This window comes from Chrysemys picta, chromosome 1 (genome assembly GCF_011386835.1).
Source record: "Chrysemys picta bellii isolate R12L10 chromosome 1, ASM1138683v2, whole genome shotgun sequence".
In the NCBI taxonomy this organism is placed as follows: domain Eukaryota; kingdom Metazoa; phylum Chordata; order Testudines; family Emydidae; genus Chrysemys; species Chrysemys picta.
Window position 1 is genome coordinate 356,064,809 of NC_088791.1, and position 7,159 is coordinate 356,071,967.

Below are 7,159 nucleotides of genomic sequence, written 5' to 3' on the forward strand. Positions count from 1 at the left end.
CTAAGTATTAGAATAACCACCCTTTTGGGGGATTGTCAGACCCATTGTCTGCAGTTTGTTCTAATTGAGCAATCTCAGTGTGGGTCCCCTGTACCCCAGTCACTGGTTGCTAAAACAATTCCTCTACTTTAGGTAGCACAAGAGGTACCCATATCCATGTAAACATAATACAACACCTACACATCATTCTCTGCCTTGGTAATCATCAAAACATAAGAACGGCTATATTGGGTCAGACCACAGGTCCATCTAGCCCAGTATCCTATCTTCCGACAATGTGCAGTGCCAGGTATTTTAGAAGGAATGAACAGAACAGCTGATCATCAAGTGATCCATCCCCGTCACGAATTCTCAGCTTCTGGCAAACAGAGTTTGGGACATCACCCCTGCTTATCCTGGCATATAGTCATTGATGGACTTATCTTTCATGTATTTATCTAGTACTTTTTTGAACACTGTTATTGTATTGGCCTTCAGAACATCCTCTGGCAAGGAGTTCCAGAGGTTAACCCTGAATTTTGTGAATAATTCCTTTCCTTTGTTTTAAACCAGCGGCCAATTAATTCCATTAATATATACAAATACCAAAAAAAAATTGTATTGCCTCTAGCTAAACCCATTGTACACCAACATGTTGAATATCTGGTAGCCCAACCTGAAAAAATGTATATTAGAATTGGAAAAGTTACAGAAAAGGGCAATAAAAATTATTGGGAGTATGGAACAGCTTCCGAAAGAGGAGAGATTAAAAAGACTGTGTATCTTCAGCTTGGAAAAGAGATGACTGGTGGTAATATGAGAGAAATCTATAAAATTATGAAGGGGGGAGTGAATTGAATAAGGAAATGTTATTTATGCTTTCAAATAAGAGAACAGTCAACTGGTGGAACTACTTGCCAGAGGATGTAGTGAGAACCAAGACTATAAAGGGTTTCTAAAAATAACTAGATAAGTTCATGGAGGATAGGTCAATCAGTGACTATTACCCAGGATGGGCAGGGGTGGTGTCCCTTGCCTGTGTTTACCAGCAGCTGAGAGTGGGTGACAGGGCAGGAATCATTTGATGATTACCTGTTCTGTTCATTCAGCAAGTGACTAGGAGAGGGGAGGAGAGGAGCAAGCGTCAGGGAGGTCTTGCGGGGAAGAGGTAGAGCAGGGATGGGGCCTTCATGGAAGGAGTGGCAAAGGGGGGGGTGGTTGGGGGTCCAGTTACAAGTAATAAGAATGGTGGCTACTGAATGGGTTGTACACAGACTGATTCCCCAGTTTGTCACACTGACACAGCACAGTAAGGTAAGGGAAGAGTTTAGTGTCTCTTTGACTGTCCAGTAAGTGATTCAAGTAACAGGGCCCAGCATGATGTCATCAGCCTGCTTTTTGCTGAGCTTTTAATAGGCAGCAGGTTTAAAACAAATAAAAGAAAGTATTTCTTCACACAATGCATAGTCAACCTTTGGAACTCATGCCAGAGGACGAAGGCCAAGACTATAAAAGTTTTCAAAAAAGAACTAGATAAATTCATGGAGGATTAGCCAGGATGGGCAGGAATCGTGTCCCTAACCTTTTTTTGCCAGAAGCTGGGAATGGGCGACAGGGGATGGATCACTTGATGATGCCCTGTTCTGTTCATTCCCTCTGGGGCACCTGGCACTGGTGACTGTTGGAAGACAGGATACTGGGCTAGATGGACCTTTGGTCTGACACAGTATGGCCATTCTTCTGTTCTTATGAGTATATAGCCAGAGCAACCTGTCCCAGATCTGTTTGATCCTCATCCCATAGATGATGGGGTGTACCAAAGGCGGCACAAGGAGGTGCACATTGGCAATGAAAACAAGAAAATGTAGGGGCACTTCGTCGCCAACCCGGTGCATAAGGGAGGAGAAGAGATCTGGTATGTAACCGACTAAGATGGCACAGAGGTGGGAGCCACAGGTCCCAAATGTCTTGAGCCGGGCGTCCTTTGTGGGCAAGCTGAAGATGGCCCTGAGGATCTGGATATAGGACAGAGCAATAAAAAACACATCCATACTGGGCACAAAGAATGTCACAGAGAGGCTGTAGTAACTACTGGCACGGATGTCGGTGCAGGCCAGATTCACCACAGAGATGTGCTTGCAGTACGTGTGGGGGATGATGTTGGTCTTGCAATATGGCCACCGACTCGCCAGCAAGGGATATGGCAGTGCAAGTAAACAGCCACACAGCACCACGGCCAATCTTCGCCACCATGCGGTTCGTTAGGATGGTGGAATGTCTCAGGGGATCACAGATGGCCACATAGCGATCAAAAGCTATGGCCACGAAGATCCCAGATTCCATCACCAAGAAGCAGTGAATGAAGTACATCTGAGTGAGGCAGGCATTGAAATCGATCTCCCTGGAATTGAACCAGAAGATGCTCAGCATTTTGGGCAGGGTGGACGTGGACAGAAGTATGGGCATTCCTGGTTGCCAGCATAAAGAGGAAATAGTACATGGGCTCATGGAGGTTCGGTTCCATCTTCACGATGAACAGGATGGTGAAGTTCCCCAAGACTGCTATGCCGTACATGATGCAGAAAGGGATGGAGATCCAGACATGGGCAGCCTCCAGGCCAGGAATGCCCAGCAGGATGAAGGTGGAAGGGTTGGTGAAATTGGTTATGTTCAAATCTGACATGGATTAGGGGAGAAGGTGTCCAGTTCTGAGGCGGAATAGAGTCTCTTGCTTGTACCTTACATTCCCCTGACTTCCTGTATGTGCCCAGGGTCTAGAATGATGGTTGCAGTACAAATGCCTGGATGAAGAGACAATGTTAATATGAGAAACTACATGCACTACTGGAGGCTGTTCTCATGGGTAAAGCAGATTGGTGGCTCTTCACAAACTGAAAAATGACATTTTCATTATTCAGATAAATGAATTATGAACACCTGACCCAACTAATGCCAATTCAATATTATATGATTCTCTGTGAGTCAATAATTCCTACCTGTTAGGGTTGGAATACCTTTAGAGGCACCATCAGGAAAGAGGAGTGTGGATACTGGTTATCCATCATTGTTCCTTATTGCAATTAAACCCAGGCTACAGAATCCAAGATGTTGGGAGTTCCCAATTCATCTTGTTGATCAAAATCTGAAAGTGGAAAAAAACCAAATCTTTGGCGAGACATGTGCCGGGCTAAACATCCCATCTAGAACATACCTCATGGAAAAGACCTGGGTGTCATTTGTACCAGCTCAAGTGAAATACCTGCTCAGTCACAGCAGTGGGCAAAAGAAACACAATTTTCAGATGCCAAAGGAATGGGATAGAGAATAACCTGCTCTGGATATGTGCTCAGTTTTAGTCACTTGGTCTCTATAAAGAATATAGCAAACATAAAGGGGATTTCCGAGACAGGCAATAACAATGGGGAAGCTGACATATGCGGACAGACTGAAAAGTCTGGGCCCGTTTAGTTTGGCGAAGAGATGAACAAGGGGGCATATGTCAGAGGAGAGGGAAATAAGGAATGGAACTGATTACATTCAAATGGACAAAAAGAGAAGAGTTCCCCACTAATACTATCTATAGACACCTATTGCTTCAAAGCAAAAGGAATCCTAGACAAGTTTTAGAATAATTCCTGTGTTAAATGTAAACTATTAAAAAAATGAAGGTAAAGATTAAAAAAATATTTGAAAAGATTAGGAAACAATGGAAAATCTGGTATGGGATTAGTTCAAGAAAAAAGTTCTTGGAATATAAGTAATGCCAGTCAATAACAAGGTTTATGCAAAACCAGTTTTGTCAGATAAACCTGATTTCATCCTTTTTTTAGAATAAATGTTTGGCTGATCAAGGGAACTGTACAGATGCAATACATTTTGATTTTTCTAAGGCATTTGATTTATTAAGGGAAAACATTGAGATAAAATAACTAACACTCTATAATATCAGAAGAGCACACATGAAATGGACTGAAAACTTGCTAACTCGCAGATCTCAGAAAGCAGTTGTCATTGGGCCACTTTCAGTAAATGGGGCTTTTTCTAGTGAGGTTCTGCAGGGATCAGTTCTAGGCCCGATGCTATTCAATATTTTCATCAATGTCCTGAAAGGAAATAGAAAATCAGTGCAGATAAAATTTGTGGATGGCCCTAAGATTGAAAAGTTGTGAAAATGAGGACAGGTCAGGCATATCGATTGATCTGGGGAATTGGTATGGGCATCCGATTCAAGCACAATGTTTTTAATACAGTCAAATGCAAACTTATCCTCTCGGATCAAGGCATGCAGGCCAAACCCAAAGTCTGGGGCACTGTATTATGCAATGCAAGGACCTGAAAAGGATTTAGAAATCATTGTGTAAAACCAACTTGTGAGCTCCCAGTGAGATGCTGTGGCCGTAAGGACTGATGCAATCCTTGGATGCATAAAAATGGGAGTGGTGATTTAGAGCAGGGGAATTTACCTCTGCACATGGGATTGGAGAAACAGAATGCATTGGTTTCTCTCGGCTGGAGTGTCCAATTATGGTCACCAATGTAGAGGAAGGATACAGAGAAACTGGAAATGATCCAGAGGCAAGTGACAAAGATGATCAAAGGGATGGAATACAAGCCATATCACCAAAGGCTGGAGGAACTGGGTACGTTTAGTTTGGAAAGAGGATATTGAGGGGGGAGATGATAGCATCTCTGCAAATACTTGAAAGGCTGCCATAAACTGGTGGAGGAATGTTGTTCTTTCTTACCACAGAGGGCAGGACAAGAGCCAATGTGTTCAAGCTCCAGCAAAGCAGATTTAAATTCAATATCAGAAAAAACTTCCTATCTCTAAGAATGAGGACAATGGAACAGATGCCCAGGGTAGTCATGGAAGCTCCTTTAATAGAGGTTTTCCAAAGAAGTGTGGGCAGCCATCAGTCTTCAATGACTAAGGCACAACGAATCCTGAACCTTGGCAGAGGGATAGAGTAGCTGACCCTTGCGGTCCCTTCTAACCCCGTGGCTCTATGATTCTATGATGTAAAATACTAGCGTAGACCCGGCATTAATCACACATAAGTCTTTGGGCTCAATACATAGGACAAGGGAACATTCAGTTACATTGAAAATCTGAACATATAACAATCCATATTTGCCCTGTGGAACTCCTTCCCAATGATACTATTGGAGCGAAGAGCATAACTGCATGGGATTCACAAATAGAATGACCATTTTAGGTCACATTGGTGGCATTAGTTAAGACTGTCTGACACCTTCAGTAAGAAGACCTCATTTTCAGTTGCTCATAAGTTTGCCAAATTTCAGGCATTTGGACTGAAATTTCCTAAGCTGGGTGTCTGCTTCCAGCAGAATTGTTTTTTGAAAGTTTCTGGAGTAACAGTCCTGCCGACTTCTCAAATGAAACTAGGAGAACAGACGTCTTGTCCATATTGAAAAATTCTTATGATTGTTCCAGTGAGGAGCCCTGGCACTTCCATGCATATCAGCAGATAAAAGTCTGGGAATAGTTCCCCAATTAACAGCCAGAGCCCTGACATGCAAGAGGAAGAGGTGGCAATGTATGCACATTAACACACAGCTGGCTCCTGAGATTTTATTCAGTTCTTACTGAGCAAAGAACAGCCAAAGCCTCAGAATTTGGCCTTGTAGTATACATCTACTGATACCTTTCACCGTGAAGGATCCACTATGCCACTGAAATGCAGCCACCTTGCAGCTGCAGGCCATGAGCCGGGACGGGCAGAGGTACATAGAGAGGAGTGACATTTTGGCCAGTGATACTGGAGTAAACTCATCACCTGTGGCAAGGGCCCTGGGATGTTTAATGGCTGTAAAGAGTGGAAATGACCGCAGACTTACTCTCTATCCCATCACACACATGTTGCACTCGGTTTGTCGAGCAGGTGAGCTCCCCAGCAAGTCATAGGTACCTGTGAAATCTGAGATGGAAATGTCTTCCCTGGGACTCCCCCTCAGGTAGCTGTATCCCACGCCTCTCTCACCCCATCATCTGCAGCAACATCCCACGCCGAGAGCCGACACACGGGTGTTCACCATTTATAATATAGCTCTGTGCAGTCCCAGTGGGGTTTGCTCAGCCTCAAGGGGAGAAGCAGCATATGAATGCAGGAGACAAGCTTCTGTGCTAATTATCCAGCTTTCAGAGTAAACAGCAACTAAGATACCATCCCCAAGGGAGGTGAGAACTCTTGCACTCTGTGCTGAGTCAGTGAGGAATTGCCTGTTTTGTGTATTTAAAAATTATAGTTGATTAGGAAGAAACTAGGGATAATGTCTAGAGCGCCGTAGGGTCTGATACCCTGTAAATGTTCAGGATGGCTGGCTAGATAGTAGTTAGACAGATCTGGAGAGAGATGACTGAGTGGAAACACGAACACTTTCTGGAGGCACACGGGGATTTCCTTAAGGGATCAGAGATCAGTAATTCTCATCCATAACTATCATCATCCTGTGCAGGACTTTTAATTGAAGGATCTTCATTTCACCTTGCAAAGTCGAGTCACTATGACCATATCCCCATTATACAGATAGGTAAACTGAGATACAGGGAGATGCGACTTAGCAAAAGTCACACAGAGAATTACAGAACGAATCCATCATTCCTGACTTCTCGGCTGTAACCACAGTCTCTCCATCAGTAACTGAGCGCATGACAAGAGGAAATGGGCTCATAGTGTGACAGGGCTGGTTCGCTAGATGGGTGTGATGGACTTCCCCGGGGTGCAACCTGGAAGTGGGGTTCCACCCAGCTCCATGACATACCAATTTGGAACCCTTCTTACACTGCTAGGCTGTGACAATCTGCAACCCTCTCAGGTCTTGCACTTACACACTCATACACAGGTAGGTGTACACCCAGCTGCAGTTATATGAATGCTGTCACTAGCCACTCAGGAACTAATAAACAGAGGCTCCAGCCAGTTCCACCCAGCTCCCCAGGTCAAGACCCCGGAGTTGCATCATCTTGCCTTGGTCAAAAGGCTGACTAGTGTAAGATTATTACCCAGTCCGCCCCTCCCTCAATGTGGAGAGGACACTGCAACAGCCACTGTTCCTGAGCCAGGTCCCCTTATAGATTTCACACTCTCTTAGGTAACATATTGTGATAGACCAGGCCAGTGGGGTACAGCAGATATACTGGCCACTGGATAAGTAGTTT

General features: G+C 44.2%; 1 pseudogene; it reads right to left on the reverse strand.

Annotated features, from left to right (window-relative positions):
- Window positions 1–390: 390 nt before the first annotated feature.
- Window positions 391–2,662, reverse strand: LOC135982299 (olfactory receptor 52M1-like; annotated as a pseudogene).
- Between the last annotated feature and the right edge of the window lie 4,497 nt (window positions 2,663–7,159).